The sequence below is a fragment of the Dendropsophus ebraccatus genome, chromosome 2 (assembly GCF_027789765.1).
Source record: "Dendropsophus ebraccatus isolate aDenEbr1 chromosome 2, aDenEbr1.pat, whole genome shotgun sequence".
Classification (NCBI taxonomy): domain Eukaryota; kingdom Metazoa; phylum Chordata; class Amphibia; order Anura; family Hylidae; genus Dendropsophus; species Dendropsophus ebraccatus.
This window is the reverse complement of record NC_091455.1, coordinates 96,525,809-96,547,337: the sequence shown is the minus strand read 5'-3', so window position 1 is coordinate 96,547,337 and position 21,529 is coordinate 96,525,809. Positions and strand designations below refer to the sequence as shown.

At 40.2% G+C, this 21,529-nt stretch overlaps 1 long non-coding RNA gene across 2 annotated transcripts; it reads left to right on the top strand.

The window, feature by feature from the left end:
• The first annotated feature begins 566 nt into the window (after positions 1–566).
• On the top strand, positions 567–19,643 carry LOC138784577 (uncharacterized). 2 transcript variants are annotated; one of them, XR_011361879.1, is made up of 4 exons: positions 567–685; positions 2,939–3,075; positions 12,903–12,956; positions 19,475–19,643. It is a non-coding gene; the product is annotated as an uncharacterized lncRNA (long non-coding RNA). The 2 variants fall into 2 exon arrangements; XR_011361880.1 differs by lacking the exon at positions 19,475–19,643 and adding an exon at positions 14,555–14,700.
• The last annotated feature ends 1,886 nt before the right edge of the window (positions 19,644–21,529 follow it).

Here is a 21,529-nt window from a genome sequence, read left to right as displayed (position 1 = left end):
GAGGAGCAATGAAAAAGAGAAGCAACGCCACTACAACAATTGGTTTGAATTTAAACACTGTACTACATGAGATGCTAAGGCAAGAGTAGAAATGTGAACTCAATGGTATGTAACAGATTATATGCCGCTGCATTAACCATTCTATTTACAGGATGAGTAACTAAACTTGTAAATATATCAGTAAAACACAGCTTAACTAATGATCTAGTCTACAGAAAGTTTTAAATATCAGGTTATTTAACTAAGGCCTTATGCGCACAGATGGATTTAGAATCTGTGTAGTATGGCTCTATAATAACACACCCACTGAATTTATGGGCCCATACTGTTCTTCTGACCTTATTCATGAATCCACTAGGAAGAAAAGAACACATGGCTCTTATGGATTAATCTAGAATACTTTGTTCTAAAGAAGAATATGAAATACTATCAGCATCAGTATGTGCAGTTCTCTGCACCATCTACTGGTCTGTATCTTCTTTGTGCTCTAAAATCTCTTCATTTTCTCTATGGACAGTGGCACCTAGGTGGGACTTCATGGCAGTTAGGCCCTCTGCCCACCCGGGAGATAGACACTAACTGCCACTGTCCACATAGGTGAGATGCCTCAACCAAGGTGCCACTGTTCATGGATAAAATGAAGCAATTTTAGAGCACAAAGAAGACACAGACAAGTGTTATACAGGTATATATTGAATGTGAAGCATCTAAGCTTGTAGATGGTGCGGAGAACCACACATAGAGTAAGGGGGGACAATATCACTTTACGTCAATTGTCATGTTGTTGTGAGAGAACATACAAATATATCTTCAGATATATTCAGGTCTAATAACTTATTTGTCGGACCTTAAAGGGAATCTGTAAGCATTAATTCACGATCCAAGCTGCTGACACTATTAGATAGCTGTTAAGTCAAGAAGACACTTGTTACCTTTCGTAAAAACCATCTCTGCTTCCAGAATGTAAAAAAAATGCTTTTATTCTATAATAAAAAGTGTTAAAGAGACTTTTCAGCGCTCATGAGGAGCGGCATGCTGAAACTCATCCTTATTCCCTGTCCCCTGGTCCTGCTTAAAGAGAACCTATCACCTATTTATCTACTGTCCCTAATGTGTCTCTATAAGAGTTCCTAAATCTAACTATAAAGATAAAAGATATGTTTTCAGCCAGGGAACAGAGGATCGGGTAAAGTATCAGATACAGACTGGAAAGGCAGTCTGTATCTTTATAGTGACATTAAGGGACTCTTATAGACAAATTAGGGACACAGTAATACACAGCGATCTTGTGCTGGATAGTGCGAGATCACAGTGATCTTGTGCTGGATAGTGCGAGATCACAGTGTATTAACAGATCGTCGGGAAAAGGATCATGGGATCCTATCCCGGCGCTCTGCATGCCAGGAAGTTCCGGAAGCGAGACAGGAAAGTAAAACGTGGTTAATTCAAAAACACTGCAGTAAAAAATAACTAATTATATTTACAAATATTAATAAAATATTCATTCACATCTAATTAAGGGAATTTTTTTAAAAACATTTTTGTCCATGATTGGCTCTCTTTAAGACTCCGCTTCAAGGTGTCAATCAAGCAGGGATTGGGGGAGGGAAGATACAGATGTAGCCAGGCTTAACATGAGTAGTAGCCAGGGTTAACTTGATCACAGTAACACGTTTAACTCAACTTTCTAATTTACTTAACATAGCTCCCTGACACAATTGCTGCATCAGGGATCAAGTTAACCCTGGCTACTTCTCATGTTAAATCGGTAAATTCCATCTTGCGGCTTTTCAGGAGCTTGGAAAAGCATCTTTTTGGATTCCCTTAAAAAAGTGAAATTTTGTGGACTGCAATTGGCCCCAAAGTCAGCTCCAGAAGGTATTGTATTCTGGTGGACCCTTAGTACCTTGTAGCATTTACCACTTTCACAAGAAATGCAAAAAATACACAGCGAATTACAGTAGCGGTGATGTGGATGAGATTTTTGCAATCTCAGCCACATGCTTGGAAGTTTGCACAGATATTGACTTGCAGTATGGAATTGAAATCTACATACGTGAATTTATGTTTTAAAAAGATGCAGATTTGTCACTGACTTTTCACAGAAAAGTCTTAAAATAACTGTATTTACCAATATAAATTAATGTATTAGACAGATGAAAAAAGGTTTAATCATTGGAAAACCCTTTTAAGTAGAGATTATGGTTACCTTGCTTCATATGGGGTGTTGGTGTGTAAGGCTCTTTTCACATGTTCGCAATCTAAAACGTCTGAAAATAGGATCAATGTATTTCAATGGCCCCATTCACAAGTCCAGGTGTGTACGGGGCTGTGATCCGTACTGATAAGAAAAAAAGAAAAAAGCCCTAGTGTGGACTGACACATCAATAGAGCCTTATAGGATATGTATTTTTGCAGATGTGATCCACAAATAGTGACTAGATTATGGTAAACCACGATCTTTAATTTTAGTGGGTCAGCAAAAAAAATATGGATAAAATACGAATGGGCATTTGCAGATTGCTAATAGCTATTGCTAAATTTGCGGAGTGAAAAATACACTGACATGTGAATAAACCCTAAAGAGAGATACAGTACAAGTCAAAACATGCACTGGTGATAGTCCTGGTAAATTTAGGAATTATGCTTTATATATAATACACAGGGAAAAAATCCAGTTGTTTATCTTTAAGTATTTAGCCGACAGTGAATACAAGCAAAAAGTTAGTTATAAGATATTCTTGTGGTAATGCATAAGACAATACAATTTTCTCCTTTTAGTCTTTCAGGATACTACAGGGTTCAAGATAGTGGCTTTTCCAAAGATTCATGTCACTAAAACCTGGGTTACCAGGTGCTCCTCTGTCATTATTTAGTCACTGAGGCTGTTAGCTGAGAACTATGCACATTTTACAGTCTGGCTCTGCTTCTTTTCCAGCAGGTGTTACAAGAAGACCTGAAGTTGCCTTCCTCGCATCTTGGTGATTTATTCCTATGTAGATCTCATCTGAGCGTATCCAGTTGTTTTGAACATTATGATCCTGGTTGTTCCTTTCTTAATGATGCATATGAATGGTAAACTAAAAATAAAATATAACAATCATTAAGAAGATGACTTTTAGAGTGCATTTTTTGCAAGGTGTTGTAATTGTTTAAAGATGCAGCTCTAGATGTTCTTGTAAAGCAGACATGTTTAATTATATTTGTTAACTATTCTCAACAACATGGGATTTCTCTTCTGCTTGTCTTAGTAAAGTTTTTAAAACCACTTTAACTTTTGAATATTTTTGCATAGTTTTTGTTTACAATCACAATACTTGAGAAAATGCAAAAACGTATATATACATTGAAAGTCTTTTTAATCTAAGATTTAGAAATAAAATTAATAGTAAAGTAAAATTATTAACAATGGCCAGGTTGAGGTGAAACAAAATTTCAGCAACACCTTGTCCTCACTGCTTAGCACTTTCTGGCTTCTTTATGACACAAGAAGCCTCAGTCAATGAATCCTCAACTGAGTAACCAATTTTGTGTGTCAAGAGGAGACTAGAAAGTGCTGAGGAGTAGTCAGGCCCTGTCAGAGCAGCAGTGACTGAGGGCTGGTACCTGGTCAGTAAAGGTACATTTGTTCTTTTAACCCAGCCGGGCCACAGTAAAATCAATGCTATATTGCTATAGGATGCTATATTGCAAAAAAAAAAAAAAAAAAAAACTTCAAGACTATTTCCCCATGATTATCCTTAGTGGCCATCTATATAACAAGATGGCTGCCTTATATATTTACAAATATAAATTTTGGTATGATCAAGCAAGTAGCTTTTCAATTAAGTGACACTACAGGCACGGTTAAAGGTGTAGTGCGGCGCTAAAAAATTATTCACAGAATAACACACATTACAAAGTTATACAACTTTGTAATGTATGTTATGTCTGTGAATCGCCCCCTTCCCCGTGTCCCACCACCCCCACCAGTGTACCCGGAAGTGTGTGGTGCATTATACATTACCTGATCCGTGTCGAGGCCGTCTGCCATCAGCGGCCGCGTCATCAGCTGCTCAACCGCGATTGGCTGAGCATAACTGTGCTCAGCCAATCGCGGCTGAGCACAGTTGTGACGCGACGGAGGGGGGACAACGGCAGCGATTTGGCAGTCCTCGACACGGATCAGGTAATGTATAATGCACCACACACTTCCGGGTACACGGGCGGGGGTGGTGGGACATGGGGAAGGGGGCGATTCACAGACATAACATACATTACAAAGTTGTATAACTTTGTAATGTGTGTTATTCTGTTAATAATTTTTTAGCGCCGCACTACCCCTTTAAGTTTTCCTGTCTTCTCTATAGGAAAGAGAAGGTTAAGCCACAGGGCTTTCATCATGCCCGACCCCTATGGTCAGAATCATACGGGGTGGATACAGACAAAAACCTATAAAGTGTGTGGGGACCTTTGAAAAAAAGCACCATTCATCTCCAGTTTTAGTGTGGTCAGATCAGTTAATTTAAGATGACAACCTTAGGAAAGGTGTGGTGCTGTTTTTGCTGTTTGTATTCCTGGATAACCTGAGGCTTGAGGCACTAGAGTAAAAAAAGCCAAGTCCCTAAGTTTCCATGGTATTCTAGACAATGAAAGGCCCCTAACACCACAGAAAATAACACATTGGCTGCATTGGGCTTTAGGTGTGTGAGTTTGGGTATTTTGATTAACACTTGTCCAAAAAAGGCTATTAATACTGGTCATTGTAAATTAGAACATTAGGATACCAGATGGCAAAGCTTTATTACACTGACATCACATGTCTATATTAGCTAAATTCTATTGGCACCTTTGAACTGATTTTTAAAATTGTTTATTTGACTAGTCACGACTTGGACACCACCCAGATGACTAGTCCTGATCTCTTTTCCTGCAGTGCACTGCAATAAAACAGTATTTTCTCGTATATACCCCCTAAGAGGATGGCACACCAAGTATGGTAAGAGAACACTTTAGCAGCTCACACCATACTTAACGCATCTAATGCTAACAACATTAGATGCAATAATAATAGTTAATAACTATTGATTGGTGCCCTTTAAAAAAGTTCCTACAATTTTGCATCTACAGAGTGTGTAAAAAGCTACAGCATGTGACCTTCTTAGTGTGACAAAAATCAAAATAGTTGACAGGAAGTTTACCATATATTGTATGCCAGGTTTCAGTTTTGTGCATAACTCACTTTTGCAAAAATAATGTGCAAATTTTGGGCTGTTTCAGGCTGAGCTCAGATGATTATGGGTCAAAATGGAAAAGGGACATGGCCTCCTGCAGCCTTTCCCAGTTACTCTCATTTATAACTGACTGGTGTAGAGAGATAGTTGAGCGTACGTGAGGACAGCTCACACTAGCTGTAGATAGGGAAGAAAGCACACAAAATTCAGGGCAAGCTTTAGGCTCTTCAATTCACTTCACACTTCAACACATCATGTATTACCTAAGAGAACAAACCACAAGAAAAAATATAAAACTAGAAGAAGGGTAAAAACTAAATATGAGGGAGTCTGCAAATGAATTACAGACTCAACATTGTTAACTCAATGTTACATCATGTTACTGCAGCATGCCCAAGGATATAATCCAGATAAATGTTATGTACTGTAAAGCTTGCTGCTCACTTCCCAGTAAGTGTAAAGTGAGCTGCAATGCATGCAACATTGTATGCATCACTGCTGGCTTGTACTTCGCTCCCAGGAGCAGCTGTTAATGTGCAAAGAAGATGCAAATGTAAAGTGAGTAGCAATGCATACAGTACTGCCAGCTTATGCAAAACAAGAGTCCATGGAGCCTAGGTTGCAAGTCTCAAAACACGGAATAGCCAGATATCTCTAGCCTGTTGCCACGGGGTGCCTCCATGATGGGGAGAGCACCACACCACCCTGATAGATAGCCTTGATAGCCTATTGAAACATAAATAAGGAAACAACAGGGTGGCCCCTTTTTGTCAACGTCTAATGGGACTTTAGGGGCTATCTATCAGGGTGGTGTAGTGCTCTCCCCATCATGGAGGCACCCCGTGGCAACAGGCTAAAGATATCTGGCAATACTGTGTTTTGAGACTCACAACCGAGGCTCCACGGACTCTTGTTTTGCATATTTAAACTTTTGTGGGCATCAGTGGAGACTCTTGATTGAGTACTTCATTTGAATGTTTTCACTGATTTCCTTGAGTTCAGTGATTACTGTGTTTTGTTGGTTGATTTGTCATTGCCCCAACCAGCCAGAACCCTGCTCCACACTGAAGAGGGGCAAATACCCCGAAACGACTGTCTGTGGATGGATGCCTGCCTTGGCAAGCCCTTGTCATGATCGCAATACTCGCACCTTGAGTTAGACGTTGACAAAAAGGGGCCACCCTGTTGTTTCCTTATTTATGTTCCAATACTCGCAACCGAGTAGGACTTAAGGGGCTAGTGATTACTGTGTTTTGTTGAGTACTGCCAGCTTAGCTACTAAGTCAGTAAGCCAGTATTAATAATGTAGTACTCTATATAACAAGAGTGGCACATCACTTATAGTGTTTGCAGCCGCTACATCTTTATGTAAAAATCTTTTTTTTTTCCAAACAAAGGTGTTTTAATTCTCTTGGGAAGTAATAAATTGCAGCATGCAAAATATTTCAGAAAATTTTATTACATTGGAACATTACCTCAGTTGTCTGCTGCACTTTTTTTCTTCTCTCTTATGTCCACTGCATTACACATTGGAGAATAGATTCGATTGGCATATTCCTCAACAGTATTGTTTACCTCGCTAGGTAATAGGCTTATGCCACTGAAATCTCCAAATATCTATGACAACATAGGAAAAATAATGTTTTTTTTTAAATATATATATATATATATATATATATATATATATATATATATATACAGTATATGGAAAACACATAAAAAAATCATGTTTATTGTGCTGGCTAATTGTTTCCGACATAAGAATTTGTTATACCCCTCATTACTCTCTTTGCATTAAGCGCATACAAACCCATGGTATACGAAAATTTGCAGTAGAAATTTCCCTCCACTAATCTTCTTTAACCCCTAGAGGACAGAGCCAATTTCATTTTCGTTTTTTCCTCCTTGTGCTTAAAAAACCATAGCACTTGCATTTTTTTCACCTTGAAACCCACATGAGCCCTTATTTTTTGCACCACTAATTGTACTTTGCAATGACAGGCTTAATTTTTTCATAAAGGACACTGCAAAACCAGAAAAAATGTGTGGTGAAATTGAAAAAAAAAAGCATTTCTTTTATTTGTTTTTTTTTTTACGTTTTTACGCTGCTCACCCTGGGGTAAAACTGACTTGTTATATATGTTCATCAAGTCATTACGATAACAACATTATGTAATGTATAACTGTATCTATTATTGTATATATTATTGTATCTGATGGCCTGTAAAAATTCAAACCATTGTTACCATTGTTTGATGCGACCAAAAATGTACCCCCCTGGGAGACTTCTAGTATAAGCACTCTAATCTCTCACTGAGATCTATGCTGCATAGATATACAGCATAGATCGATAAGCCCGGACGGAGGAGGATGTGTGGATGGCTCCTCCGGGACAACGTCCCGGAGGAGTGATCCACCCCACTAGACACCAGGGATGGCTGCATTCAAGTAATCGGATGCAGCTGTCAACTTTGACAGCTGCATCCGATTACTTTATTAGCGAGCACGGTGATTGGATCGTGCCCGCTAATAGCCGCGGTCCCGGTCTACATGCGGAATCCGGGACCGCGGTGGTTCAGAGCGCGGCCACCACGTGGCCCCGCTCTGAACACACGTAGGTGGCCCTGGACGTACAAGTATGGGTTAAGTGAGGGTTAAGTGGAAACCAGTGAAGTCAAAGTTGCACTTCTTACTTAAGCCCTATACTTTCTAAAACCCATGAAGAAGATAAGAATGGATGTACAGTATAGCTTATATGATACAACTACGTTAGGTTCACACACAGTAAAATAAAAGCAAAATACAGAAGCAAAATATGCACTGGATTACTCAGAGATTAATGCAGTATTGCGTTGAACCATCCTGTATCAGTCGCTGAGTTAGGCAGCCATGGAAGCCCCAGCAAAGGCCTCAGAGAGGCCTCAAAAAGGCTAAGTATCAGCCGGAATGTTGCGTATTAGGTTGTCAATAAAAGAACACGTTTGCTTTCAATTGAAGTGCTGTCTCTATAGCATATGTATTTGACTGACTGACACGGACACTGACTAACTGACACACAGCACTTACAGCTCAGCATTTTCCCTCTTCCTCTCTGTTGCTTTGATCAACAGATAATCTCTACACTGTGAGGCTGAGGACGTTCAGGTCATGTGATCAGGTCTTTCCTTCTCTCTGTGCAGGTTCTGATCCATCTCCTGTGTCTTCTGATGTTCAGCCCGCTCACCTTGCACTACAGTGAGCAGGCTGAACATAAGAACACTAGGCTGGTCTCACTCTCTGGCCCCCTAGAGGTGCTGTGGGCTCCGGCACTTGCCTATGTAAGCCCTGTGCTGATGCCGGCCCTGGAATATGGCCTTTTGTGTGACTCTGTTCATTCTAATGGGACTCAACATCTTATCATTGTGGGACTTATTTGATCAAGCAGAAGCTCTGTAGACCTAACTTTAATGTTATTAATAGGAAATTAAAAAAATCCATATAAAGTTCTACAGTAATTTTTAAAGACATACACAATCTAAATTAATTTACTTTTACAGTACATGTGAAAAAATATTATCTCCTGGCCTTTATCAGATTATTTACAAGGAGATGTTGAACTCTCAAGTGTCACTGGGAATGTTGTAACCTTTGCTGAAAAAGATGAGGATTTCAGTTTTTGCTAGTATTAATTTTGAAACACTGAAAGACATTAAATTCACTATTTAAAAAAGCAGAGTTCACAGCCAATTCCATTCTGAGAGAAAACAACCCGAAGCATAAACCTAAGAATAAGGAGAAACTAATTTGTTTTTATTAAGGGAGGATAGATGGGCTGGACAGTTAAAAAAATCAAAAGGAACCTGGGGCTACAATTGCATTTCTAATTATGTGACCTATTGTGTCACCTGTTATCATAGCAAATGCAGCTATCTATTAATGTAGATAGCGACACTTTAGAAACAAACACACATTTCACAAGAGTGGCACAAGAGTTGACATACTAAATTTTGTAAGATGCCCTTTAATCAACTCTTATCAATGTAATACATACTGCAATCTTTTCAAAATGGCCTGTGTTTTAAGAGTTCACTTGCTTTGAGCGTTTTTTTCCAAATCTTGAATTTCTGCACAAGCCATGATTTCATGAGAGCAGACTAAACTCTCTTTAAAATGCATTATGAGTGTCACTTTTTTTCCCTAGAGAAAACCAGCATTTTCAGCCTCTTTTATTTTGTATGGTGGTATAGTTGTTACATTACCCTTTGTTTTGAATATGGTTTCAAATACGTATTATATATTTTCATAAATGCATTGAAGTTTTGAAACTTTTCTTAAAGTTTCACCACACACATTTACACAAAGGATTTTCTAGAGCAACACCAATATGGAATGATACCCTATATTTATAATAGTTTACTTTATAATATTATATTCTTTGAATTTTTTACTCTAATGATTTTCGTTCATTTTTTCCTGTTTTACCATGAGAGTTATTAACAGTTTTAGTTCAATAACATACTGTACATGTACTAGATACAAAATAAAAAATAAAAAAGCTGGTATTTGTAAGAACAATTGTCAAACTTGCATACACAAACAAAAAGGTCTCCTATTCCACCCCCACCCTGAGACGCCAAACAAACAAAAAGCTTAAGAAACCAGCATTAATAAGGTCTTTTGTACTTGTGCATTTCAATAGTATTTTATAATTGAGAACTTGCAGCATTTGCATATACTTAGAAAAATATCTTGTAAAGATTAAAAAAAGAAAAATATCCTGTATTTTTACTTTATTTACATGCTTGGGGACACTTCACTTACTACTGCATGTATCTTTACAGTTCCCTTCTAGTCTTGGTGTATAATATTAACCCTTCCCTGACATTCGCATAAATTAGTACTGATAGGATCCAGAAGAGGATGGGTATAGTCCAGCACCAGTTTAAATATTTTAAACTTTATTTAATCTGTTAGAAACATTATGGTGTCCCCAGAGTTTCAACATGTTTTGGGTTTATGTGACAGCTGGAGAGTAATGGTGGACTGCTTCAGGGGCCATAGGATCACAAGCCACCACTTTAAAGTGGCAATGTCAGGTCTCCTATATTGACCCTACACCGAAAGTCACATAGAATAGGACTGAGGTGATGACTATTATGTATATAAACTTTACACCATGCTGTCCCCCATGCCACCTGCCCACCTTGTGAGCAGGCCACAGACCCTGTAAAAAGCAAAATATTGCACTGTGTCCCCTGATATGTTGCTATGTTACTTAACCCTTAGATGACCCAGGGCGTATAGTTACGTCATGGAAGTCTGTCCCCAGACGACCTAGGGTGTAACTATACGTCCTGGGTGTTTCTCCGGCTATGAAGCGCGCTTTGGAGCGGAACGCGCTTCATAGCAGGTGGGGGCCGGCTGCAATCAGCAGCTGGGACCTCACCGGTAATGACACGCTGCTGCGATTGCGCTGCCGTGTGCCATTCACTCTTTAAACGCCGCGGCGTTTAAGTGTAAGTGACAGGTTAGTCCCCTGTCATTTACCGATCGGGACCCCCGCAGTGTGACTGCGGGGGTCCCGATCAGTAAAACGGACCGCCGGAGGTCTCTCACCTGCCTCCGTGCGGTCCGATCGGCGATCTGCTGCACTAAGCCTGCACAGGCAGGCCCAATGAGCAGACCGCCGATAACACTGATCAATGCTATGCCTATGGCATAGCAATGATCAGTGTAGAAATCAAAGTACTGTATGTAAAAGGCCCCAAAGGGACTTCAAATGTGTAAAAAAAAAAAAGTTAAAAACACTATTACACTAGCCCAAAACTCCTCCCCCAATAAAAGTCTAAATCACCCCCCTTTCCCATTATATAAATAAAATATATAAAAATAAATAAACATATAATATACTGTAGCGTGCATAATTGTCCGATCTATTAAAATATAACAAGCGTCATTGGAACGGTAAACGGCGTACACGAAAAGAGGGAAAAAAGTGCGCGGATTACCGATTTTATGTTACATTATATATAAAAAAAAATAATAAAAAGTGATCAAAATGTCCGATCTTCACAAATATGGTATTAATAAAAACTAGAGATCATGACGGAAAAAATGACACCACATACAGCCCCATAGGTGAAAAAATAAAACCGTTATAAGCGTCACAATAGGGCTATTTTATTTATAATTAATTGCCAAAAAAAAAGGATTTCATTTAAAAAAAAAATATAACATTAGAGAATCTGTGTAACCTGCATATAGTTGTGTTCGGACTGACCTATAGAGTAATAGTATCATGTCGCTGTTACCATATAGTGCATTACGTAGACACAGGAACCCCCCAAACGTTACCATATTGCATTCTTTTTTTACGATTTCACCAATTTATATCTTCATAAATATTAATTTTGGAATTCCGTCATACATGTTATGGTAAAATGAAAGACGCCATTACAAAGTACAACTATTCCTGTAAAAAACAAGCACTTACATGGGTTATAGATAGAAAACTGAACTGAAAGTGCTAGACCTCTTAGAAGGGGAGGAGGGAAAAACGAAAACACTAAGATCAAAACTTGCGCGGTCCACTGGGTCATTTTGGGCCTGGTCCTCAAAGGGTTAAAGTGTCACTGTCGTGATTTTTTTTTTTTTTTTTTTTTGCAGACATCAATAGTACAGGCGATTTTAAGAAACTTTGTAATTGGGTTTATTAGCCGAAAAATTAATTTTTATCATGAAAAAGCAGTTTGAAGCTCTCCCCCCTGTCTTCATTGTTCTCCTATGGAGAGAGCTAAACAAAAGACCAAAACAGGACAACAAAGAGTTAATCTACAAATACCTCACCCTTTATCTACTCTGACAGTGAGCACTGACCTCTCTGACCTCTGATCTGAACCCGAACGACTGGCATTTGATTAGCAGGGGCTGCTGAACTTGGATAAAGCTCTAAGGTTGTCTGGCAAACATGGATATAGTCATTGGCTGTATCCATGTTTTCCACATAGCCTTAGGGCTTTATCCAACTTCTGCTGCAACCGCTAATCAAATGCCGAAAGTTCGGGTTCGGATAGACTCGAACTGGAACCTGGTTCACTTATCTCTACCTGTAATCCTTTGTTCTTAGCTTTCTGCTGTCGGCTAACTCCCTCCTCCCCCCTCCCCTCTCTAGAGACGAGACTGGGTATGTCTGATGCAACAAGTCAAAATTTCCTGATTTTTTGCAGTGAATGGAAAAAAGGAGGGAAGGGGGGACCTGGGAAAAGGTTTTTTGAATGCAGATAATAGCATATTTGGCTAATAAACCCAATTACAAAGTTTCTTAAAATCACCTGGACTATTGATTTTTGAAAAAAAAAAAAACGACGACAGTGACTCTTTAAGAATAATATAATGATACAAGGTAAATGACTCTCTGGGATGGCTAGAGTAGATTTTACTTCCTCTGTCCTGAGACTTATGTTTACATGATAAGGTCCCCTGTATTTAACTGTATTAAAAAGTAAATGACATAGACCTACCTCTACAATGGCTCCATCTGGTAGACGAAGGAACTGGCGATAAAGGTCTCGATAGCCTCTCAGATGAATGGTATAAATCATTACATGAGTAGTTACATCTTTTGAGTTGTCTTCATCACCCTTTGAACTGTAATGTTCCAGATGTTGAATATCTGAGGTTGACAATGTTTTACTTGTTTCTTTGTTCCAGATGTAGTCATATACTGTGACCTGGGCAAATAAAATTTCTATTGACTGCTAAACTGTAAGTAATAGGAATGAGCAAAGCAAATTGTTAACAGAGTGAATTTTTGCAAGCATAATTTAAGTTCATTAAAGATTATGGCCACACATCTAAAAAACAAAAAAGGTATGCTCACCTGTTTATGCTCCTCTGGTGTCCTCTAGAGATGAGCGATTTTGCTGAAGTTCGGGTTCGTATGAACCTGAACTATCGGCTTCTGATTCCCACTGTCTGCAGCCTCCGTTAACAGGGTTACTGGGATACAGCCTATGCCAATGTCTGTATCCCAGTTTTCCAGGGGGTACTCAGGCTGTATCCACCCTGTTCACGGAGGCTGCAGACAGCGGGAATCAGAAGCCGAGAGTTAAGGTTTATACGAACCCCAACTTCGGCAAATTCGCTCATCTCTAGTGTCCTCCTCTGTGTCTTTGGTGTCTCCAGCCCACTCAGCCAATTACTGTTTTAGATGAGACCACAGCCAGTGTTTGTGTCTCAAGAATGACAGCATGCTCAGCCAATCACTGGTCTTGGTGCTGTTCTTCAGTCAGTTAATGGCTGAGCTGAAATTTTGCTGCGAGGACACCAGAAAACAACAACTGGTGACACCCAGGGAGTGTGAACAACTAAGTAGAGATGAGGGAACAGCTGAACTGCACCAAAACAGCTAAACACCTGCAATTGCTATTTTTGTGTGCTTCATTTAAGGTTCGGTTCAGCCTGGATGTGTGTAATCTCCTTGCTGGCAAGTAAGGATCTTGACTTAACTTAACTGTTTGTGGTCCTGATTGGTAAGAAAACCAGATAACAAGGATAGTCAAGGATAAAAGCTAGGGTCAGAAGAGCCAGCAGATAATACAGTAGATACAAAAAGAATTTCAAGCACTCTAGATCTAGATTGAAAGCCAGTGAAGGGTTAATATACTTCAGAAGTTTTTATAGGAGGTTAGGGGTCTTGTCCAGAACATGATTGGACAAGCCCCCGATCCCCCAACCACAGAGACTTGATACAAAATGGCAGGGAGACCTATTCAAATCTCTAGTCGGTGACACAGACCCGCAGCATTCCAGGTTGCTAGGGACGCCATTGGGTATTCATGATGTCCCCCAGCTGGGAGTGAGGCCCAAAATGAGGCTGCCAGAGTGGAATCAAGGGTGGCGCTCCAGTGAGGACGTAACTATAGTGCTGAAAGTTATGTATCTTAGGATATGTTCACACTGAGTAAAACAGGTGTAATTCCGCTGCGGAACTCTCTGCTGCTGAAATACACCTGCCTTAGTGTGTCATATCATCTCAATGGGAGAGCGCGCGCTCCTCCTCAGTCACCGCTCTCCGTTCAAACATGTGGCACTTGAGCGGAGAGCGGCGGCGGGGGAGGAGGGCGCGTTGTCTCATTCACTCACAGTGGGACACAGGGCACGGCGTAATTTCGCGGCGGAGAGCTCTGCAGCAGAACTACCCCATATTTGCTCAGTGTGAACATACCCTTACAGTAAAATTGTACCGTGAACTCTTGCGCAATTGGTTGTTTGAGGCGTATTATCAAGAATGTGGGCTGCAGCAGGAGACAGTAGCAGATTCAGCCACCAGTTACTCATGACAGACTTTCTACAACCAACAGAGAAAGGAACCTGTCAGCACCACACTCAAGTCTCCATCCAGCAGCAGGTCAAGTCATACTTGGAGTCACCCTTGCCCTTAAATATTTCTGAAAAGGTGCAATACTAGGCAAAAAAGCTCGACATCTGGCCACAGCTGGAAGAGTTCTCTCCCAGTCAGCAGTGTTGCATCTGAGAGGATGTTTAGTGCCGCAGGGGCCATTGTGACTCCCAGGAAGATGAGTCTGTCTTCCCCCAGTGTGGAGTCGCTGACCTTTATTTTTGAACCAAGCGTGGATAGGACCGGATTTCACCACTGTGCCTGATGTGAAGGACTGAAAAATCAGCTAGCAGTCAGCTACCAGGAACGTGCCTGTGTCTATCCAAGAAAAGTCCCCATTAAAATATTAGGCCACCATAAGTAAGGTTTGTTTTTTTTTAAAGGGGTTATCCAGTGCTACAAAAACATGGCCACTTTCTTTCAGAGACAACACGACTCTTGTCTCAAGTTCAGGTGTGGTTTGCAATTAAGCTCCATTCACTTCAATAAAACTGAGCAGAAAAACCCCGCCCAAGCTGGAGACAAGAGTGAGGCTGTCTCTGGAAGAAAGTGGCCATGTTTTTGTAGCACTGGATAACCCCTTTAACCCTTTGAGGACCAGGCCCAAAATGACCCAGTGGACCGCGCAAATTTTGATCTTAGTGTTTCCGTTTTTCCCTCCTCCCCTTCTAAGAGCTCCAGCACTTTCAGTTTTCTATCTACAGGCCATGTAAGTGCTTGTTTGTTACAGGAATAGTTGTACTTTGTAATGGCGTCATTCATTTTACCATAACATGTATGATGGAATCCCAAATATATTATTTATGAAGATATAAATTGGTGAAATCGCAAAAAAGAATGCAATATGGTAACGTTTGGGGGGTTCCTGTGTCTACGTAATGCACTATATGGTAAAAGCGACATGATACCATTACTCTATAGGTCAGTACGAACACAACCATATGCAGGTTTACGCAGATTCTCTAATGTTATATATTTTTTTTAAATGAAATCCTTTTTTTTGGCAATTAATTATAAATAAAATGGGACTATTGTGACGCTTATAAAGGTTTTATTTTTTCACCTACGGGGCTGTATGGGGTGTCATTTTTTCCGCCATGATCTCTAGTTTTTATTAATACCATATTTGTGAAGATCGGACGTTTTGATCACTTTTTATAAATTTTTTTATATATATAATGTAACATAAAATCGGTAATCCGCGCACTTTTTTCCCTCTTTTCGTGTACGCCGTTTACCGTTCGCAATGACGCTTGTTATATTTTAATAGATTGGACAATTCCGCACGCTACGGTATATTATATGTTTATCTATTTATTCATTTTTATATGTTTTATTTATATAATGGGAAAGGGGGGTGATTTAGACTTTTATTGGGGGAGGGGTTTTGGGGTAGTGTGTTAGTGTTTTTAACTTTTTTTTTTTTACACATTTGAAGTCCCTTTGGGGGACTTTTACATTCACTACTTGGATTTTTACACTGATGAATGCTATGCCATAGGCACAGCATTGATCAGTGTTATCGGCGCTCCGCTCATTGAGCCTGCCTGTGCAGGCTCAGTGACCAGAGCGCCGATCGGACCGCGCGGAGGCAGGTGAGAGAGCTCCGGCGGCCCGTTTTACCGATCGGGACCCCCGCAGTCACACTGCGGGGGTCCCGATCGGTAAGTGACAGGGGACTCCCCCTGTCACTTACACTTAAACGCCGCGGTCGCGCCGCGATCGCGGCGTTTAAGGGGTTAATGACACGCGGCAGCGCGATCGCTGCAGCGTGTCATTGCCGGTGAGGTCCCGGCTGCTCACTGCAGCCGGCCCCCACCTCCTATGAAGCGCGCTCCGCTCCGGAGCGCGCTTCATAGCGGGAATAACACCCATGACGTAAGGTTACGTCATGGGTCGTCTGGGGACAGACTTCCATGACGTAACCCTACGTCCAGGGTCGTCTAGGGGTTAATATCAAGTTAAGTTCTTCTCTTACACTACCTCTGCACTACTCCACTTTTTTTTCTCCAGCACCTCTCCACTATTTCACCACTCCACTATTTCTCCTCTACCTCTCCACTATTCCCTTGCTTCTCCTCTACCTCTCCACTATCTAAAAAGCATACAGTATTTAAACGGGTAAAAATACTGACCAAAATGAACTCCAAATTGGGGATAAAATACTAATCAAAATATACATATAAGCCTGTCAAAGATAAATAATCACATAATAAATGCATGTGCGGCAGCTAATTAATGCAGATGTTTAGGATGTTTGATTAAATTAAATGAATGGAAGTCAGGCAGACAACACAACTAATCTCTGGGGGAAGTGGGAAAAAAAATGCAAATCTACCATTCTGTAAATATACATTATTGCTGATGTTATCAGTGTCAGGATACAGTGGCCAACATTAACTAAAACTGTCTTAGGCCATGTTAATACGGCATAAAACACCGGCTGTTCTGTGACCCAGCCAGGTCACAGAATGGCCGGTGTTTCTGAAGATCATACCGGCTGGATGATCTTCCTTTGTGCTTTCTCCTGCATCTCAATTCACCAACAATGGAGTGTGTGGCCGCAGCCGCAACCTCCATTGTGTGACTTGTCAGGCTTGTACGGCCACTATTTAATGAATAGTGGCCACAAAAAACTCACATGGGAGTTTTTTGTGCGACAGCTAGGAATCCCGGCCTGATTGTATACTATGTGTATATACTTCGGACGGGATTCCATCAGTCTGCAGTTGCAAATTCGGCAACAACGGCCGTGATTAATTCAAAACTTACATTGTGTGACCATGGCCAACTATTAGCATTAGTAATAATCTGGTGCCAGGATTCTAGCATATATTTGGTGCACAGTATTGTATATAAACTTTTCCCCATTTACCAAGACCACAACCCCTCTTGCTCACACCACGCCTCTTTGTCAGCCGCAAAGGAAGAACATCTAAATAGTGTTCAAACTCTATGATAAGTGCTGCAAAGTATCTCACAATTCTGATGAATTTGCATAGGCTGACATGCCGTGGATTTCTGTTGCAGATTGGTCAGCCAAATATTCACAGAGCATTAAAATACCTGAAAAGGGAATAGTATTTTAACTGTTTAATGGCCACCATTATGGCTTTTCATGGCTGTCATTTTAAGGCCTTCTTCTAGCCCTCAAATTTTTGCAATGGGGCTAGACAATTTCAGCGCTTATCCCATGCGTGTGATTGTAGGAGTTCCAATCTATCTAACAGGAGGGGAGAAACTTATAATCTGGGTAATTTAACAGCTTAAAAGGCTGTGGCCAAACTGTAACCATGGCATATACAGTAAGGAATTTGTGTGAGCTCATGTCCCATTGACACCGTGGGGACACAATTGCTAGGTGGTGATGGGTTTCTGTGCAGCCAGGGGTATAATGAGGGTCTAATGTCTATCTTGTAAATTTGCTTCCTAAGGCTATGTTCACACATAGTATTTCTGTCAGGTTTTTTTTTCCAACCAAAATCAGGAGTGAAACTGACAGGGCAAAATTATAATGGAAAGATTTGCACAGTTTCTGTTTTTTGAACCCACTCCTGGTTTAGGTTAAAAAAAAAAAAAAACTGACAGAAGTACTATGCGTGAACATAGCCTCATAATGAAGTAAAATAGATATAGTATATACAAATTGCCAATTTTCTTCTGAATCTTTTACAAATCTCCCATTTTGTGGAAAAAAGGGAAGCCATCTTTACCCCCTAACTTTAAACTGATTTAGATTATAATTCATCCATCTTCACAAAAAGGAATCCATTTCTACTATGACCTAAATAAATTCTAAACCACAAAACACTACCAAATGGAAAAATGCCACCCAGACTTAAAAAGAGTTGAAACAATTTTACATTGATATTAGAGATTATCGAACAGCAGAAAATCTTAGGTTCTATAGAACTCGAACCTTGTCGAACCTTCCGCATTTGATTCCTGATGCCATCCCGGTCCGTGGGGAAGGAGAAAACAGCCCGGGTACCGCCTGGAATTCTGGGATTCAGCCTACGTAAAAGGCTGTATCCCCATTTTCCAGGCAGTACCCGGGCTGTCTCCTCCTTCCCCACGGACCGGGATGGCATCGGGAATCAAATGCGGAAGGTTCGACAAGGTTCGAGTTCTATAGAGCCTAAGATTTTCCGCTGTTCGATCATTTCTACTTGATATACAAAACTTTTAGCTGTATGGTTTACCACATAACAATCATGAAGACACATCTTAGATGGTATTTTACTGCATCTTTCCAGTTACCACTAATACCAGTTGGAGAGGCTACCGATGCTTCATCCCATTCTGTGGGAATGCACCCTATAGCATGCAACAAATCATATTATATATAGGCTTACGAAAATATCCAAACCCAAATTGCCACAGGTTCCACTACTACTTATAGGTATGAATGGACACCCTCCAAACTATAGGGATATAATAGTCTTTTTACCAATGCCTATGAGAATTGAAAATGACTATAGCATGCATGCACCCTATAGCATGCAACAAATCATATTATATATAGGCTTACGAAAATATCCAAACCCAAATTGCCACAGGTTCCACTACTACTTATAGGTATGAATGGACACCCTCCAAACTATAGGGATATAATAGCCTTTTTACCAATGCCTATGAGAATTGAAAATGACTAAAATGACTAAATATTAATTATGCACCAGAAAAACTCAGAAAGTGATGGAAACACCACAGAAACTGAAACAAAACAGCAATGGAAGCATGCATGGATGCATTAAAGACTCCCAGGTCACTGTATTATGCCATTTTTACAGACTGACAACCACTGTTAGTATCAGTATACAGTACAACATTGGCATTGTGTACAGTATGTAAGATACTTTATTTTTTCTGTATCACACAGGGATATTACTAGTCCTGGAAAAAAATGGCACTCAGTGCCCTAAGCAGATTGTCCCTGTGAAACCCTCCATCAGCTGATTTATGGCCCCAGTGCTGAACTGCTAATGCTTGTTTTCATCCAGTGCCCTTGCAAACAAAGGAACAACAGAGCATCTGCATGTAGTTAATCAATGGAGGTGGGCAACTATTTTATGTGGACTTTTGTATTAGAATGATAAACAGCCCCTTGTTTAGATATATTAAATAGCTGGATTAGTTGTATTTCTGTTTATTTATACATGGTATTCACAGTTTTGAAGAGTCCTTTAAGTGAAGCATTAGTTACCAATAAGAGGAAAGGTACCCACTTATACCAGCTGTGAGTCTAACTTGTTTCACATACATTCTAAATAAACAAAATAAAAACAACAGCACCAACATTCACATAATGCATAATTCAATCTTCCAACAGATATATATATATAAATATATATATATATATATATATATATATATATATATAAACTAATATGCTAAACAAGACGGTCAGGATTAATTTTCAGCAGGGGGAAAATAATTAGAATCACACCTTCCCATTGAAGGCAGTGAAAATGTAAACAATACTTCCCTCCAGGCAAGTGCTTTATCAAGTCGACAGATGCATTTGAATTTCCATGGGCGGGGGGCAAAATAGGTTACATGTCATTTTAATAGAAAGGCCTAACCATCAAGATGGACAGCAGACTGTATCAGTTGAGCTGTCTGTGACTAATACAACAATTTAGGCCTACATGAAAACACTATATGTGATACTGAGCTGTGTGTACAATACTGCAGAGAAATATGCAATGCAGAGAAATTAGGCATGTTCTGAAAATTCACTGACCTTTCTGTTAAGTCATGGTATGTTACATGCATACATGAACATAGTTAATTTATTCAGGAAAATACATTTTTTATCTATTTATTTATTACAAATCCTCTTTATAATGATATCATGTATAGAAATCATTGTTTCCAGTCCTCTCTATAATGATATATATACATATATATATATATATATAGACATACAGTGGTGCCTTGGATTACAAACATAATTCGCTTCGTTCTGGGGCCATGCTTGTAATCCAAATCACTCTTAAACCAAAGCAAATTTTACCATAAGAAATAATTGAAAATTCAGACAATTGGTTCCACACCCCAAAAATAATTATTTATTTTTTTATTCTGAATAACATGTAAAACAAATGAAACAAACATTTAGGAACAGCAGAATATGTAATATTATAAGTTACTGTACAGTAATGGAGAGGATGGGAAACACAAGGGCTGACAGAGACTGCAGGGAGCATGAAGGAATGAGCAGGGCAGATGTGGGCACATAAATGCAGCACTCTCTGTCCGGGGAGCGAGGGGTTACAGCTATGGAGAGATTACCTCCACAGTCCTGTCCCCAGATGCAAGCCCCAGCCTGAAGTGGATCTGCCATGAATTGGAAGGTGAGCGAGACTTCCTGGGTCAGAGTACAGTGTAGACCCCACTATGCAGACCATGCTCCTCCCCCTCTCCCCCTCCCACCCAGAACAGGGAGCTCTTAAACCAAAGCAATGCTCTTAAACCAAGTTACAATTTTGAAAAACTGTGAGCTCTTAAACCAAAACGTTCTTAAACACTGGGTGGGAGGGGGAATGGGGGAGAGGCATGGTCTGCACAGCGACGTCTACAGCCCTGTACTCTGACCCAGGAAGTCTCCCTCACCTTCCAAATCATAGCAGATCCACTTCAGGATGGGGCTTGCATCAGGGGACAGGACTGTGGAGGTAACCTCTTCATAACTGTTACCCCTCTCTCCCTGGACAGAGAGTGCTGTATTGTGCCCACATATGTCCTGCTCATTCCTTCATGCTCCCTGCAGTCTCTGTCAGTCCTAATTGGTCCATGCTGAACACACACCCTTCTCCATTGCTGTCATGTGACCACACAGACCTCTGACAGCAGCCCTGCTTCTCTTTTCTAGCCTGTTGTACTACAGTACTGCATTATGGTGATCTGCAGCTCCATCCTGTATATACAAACT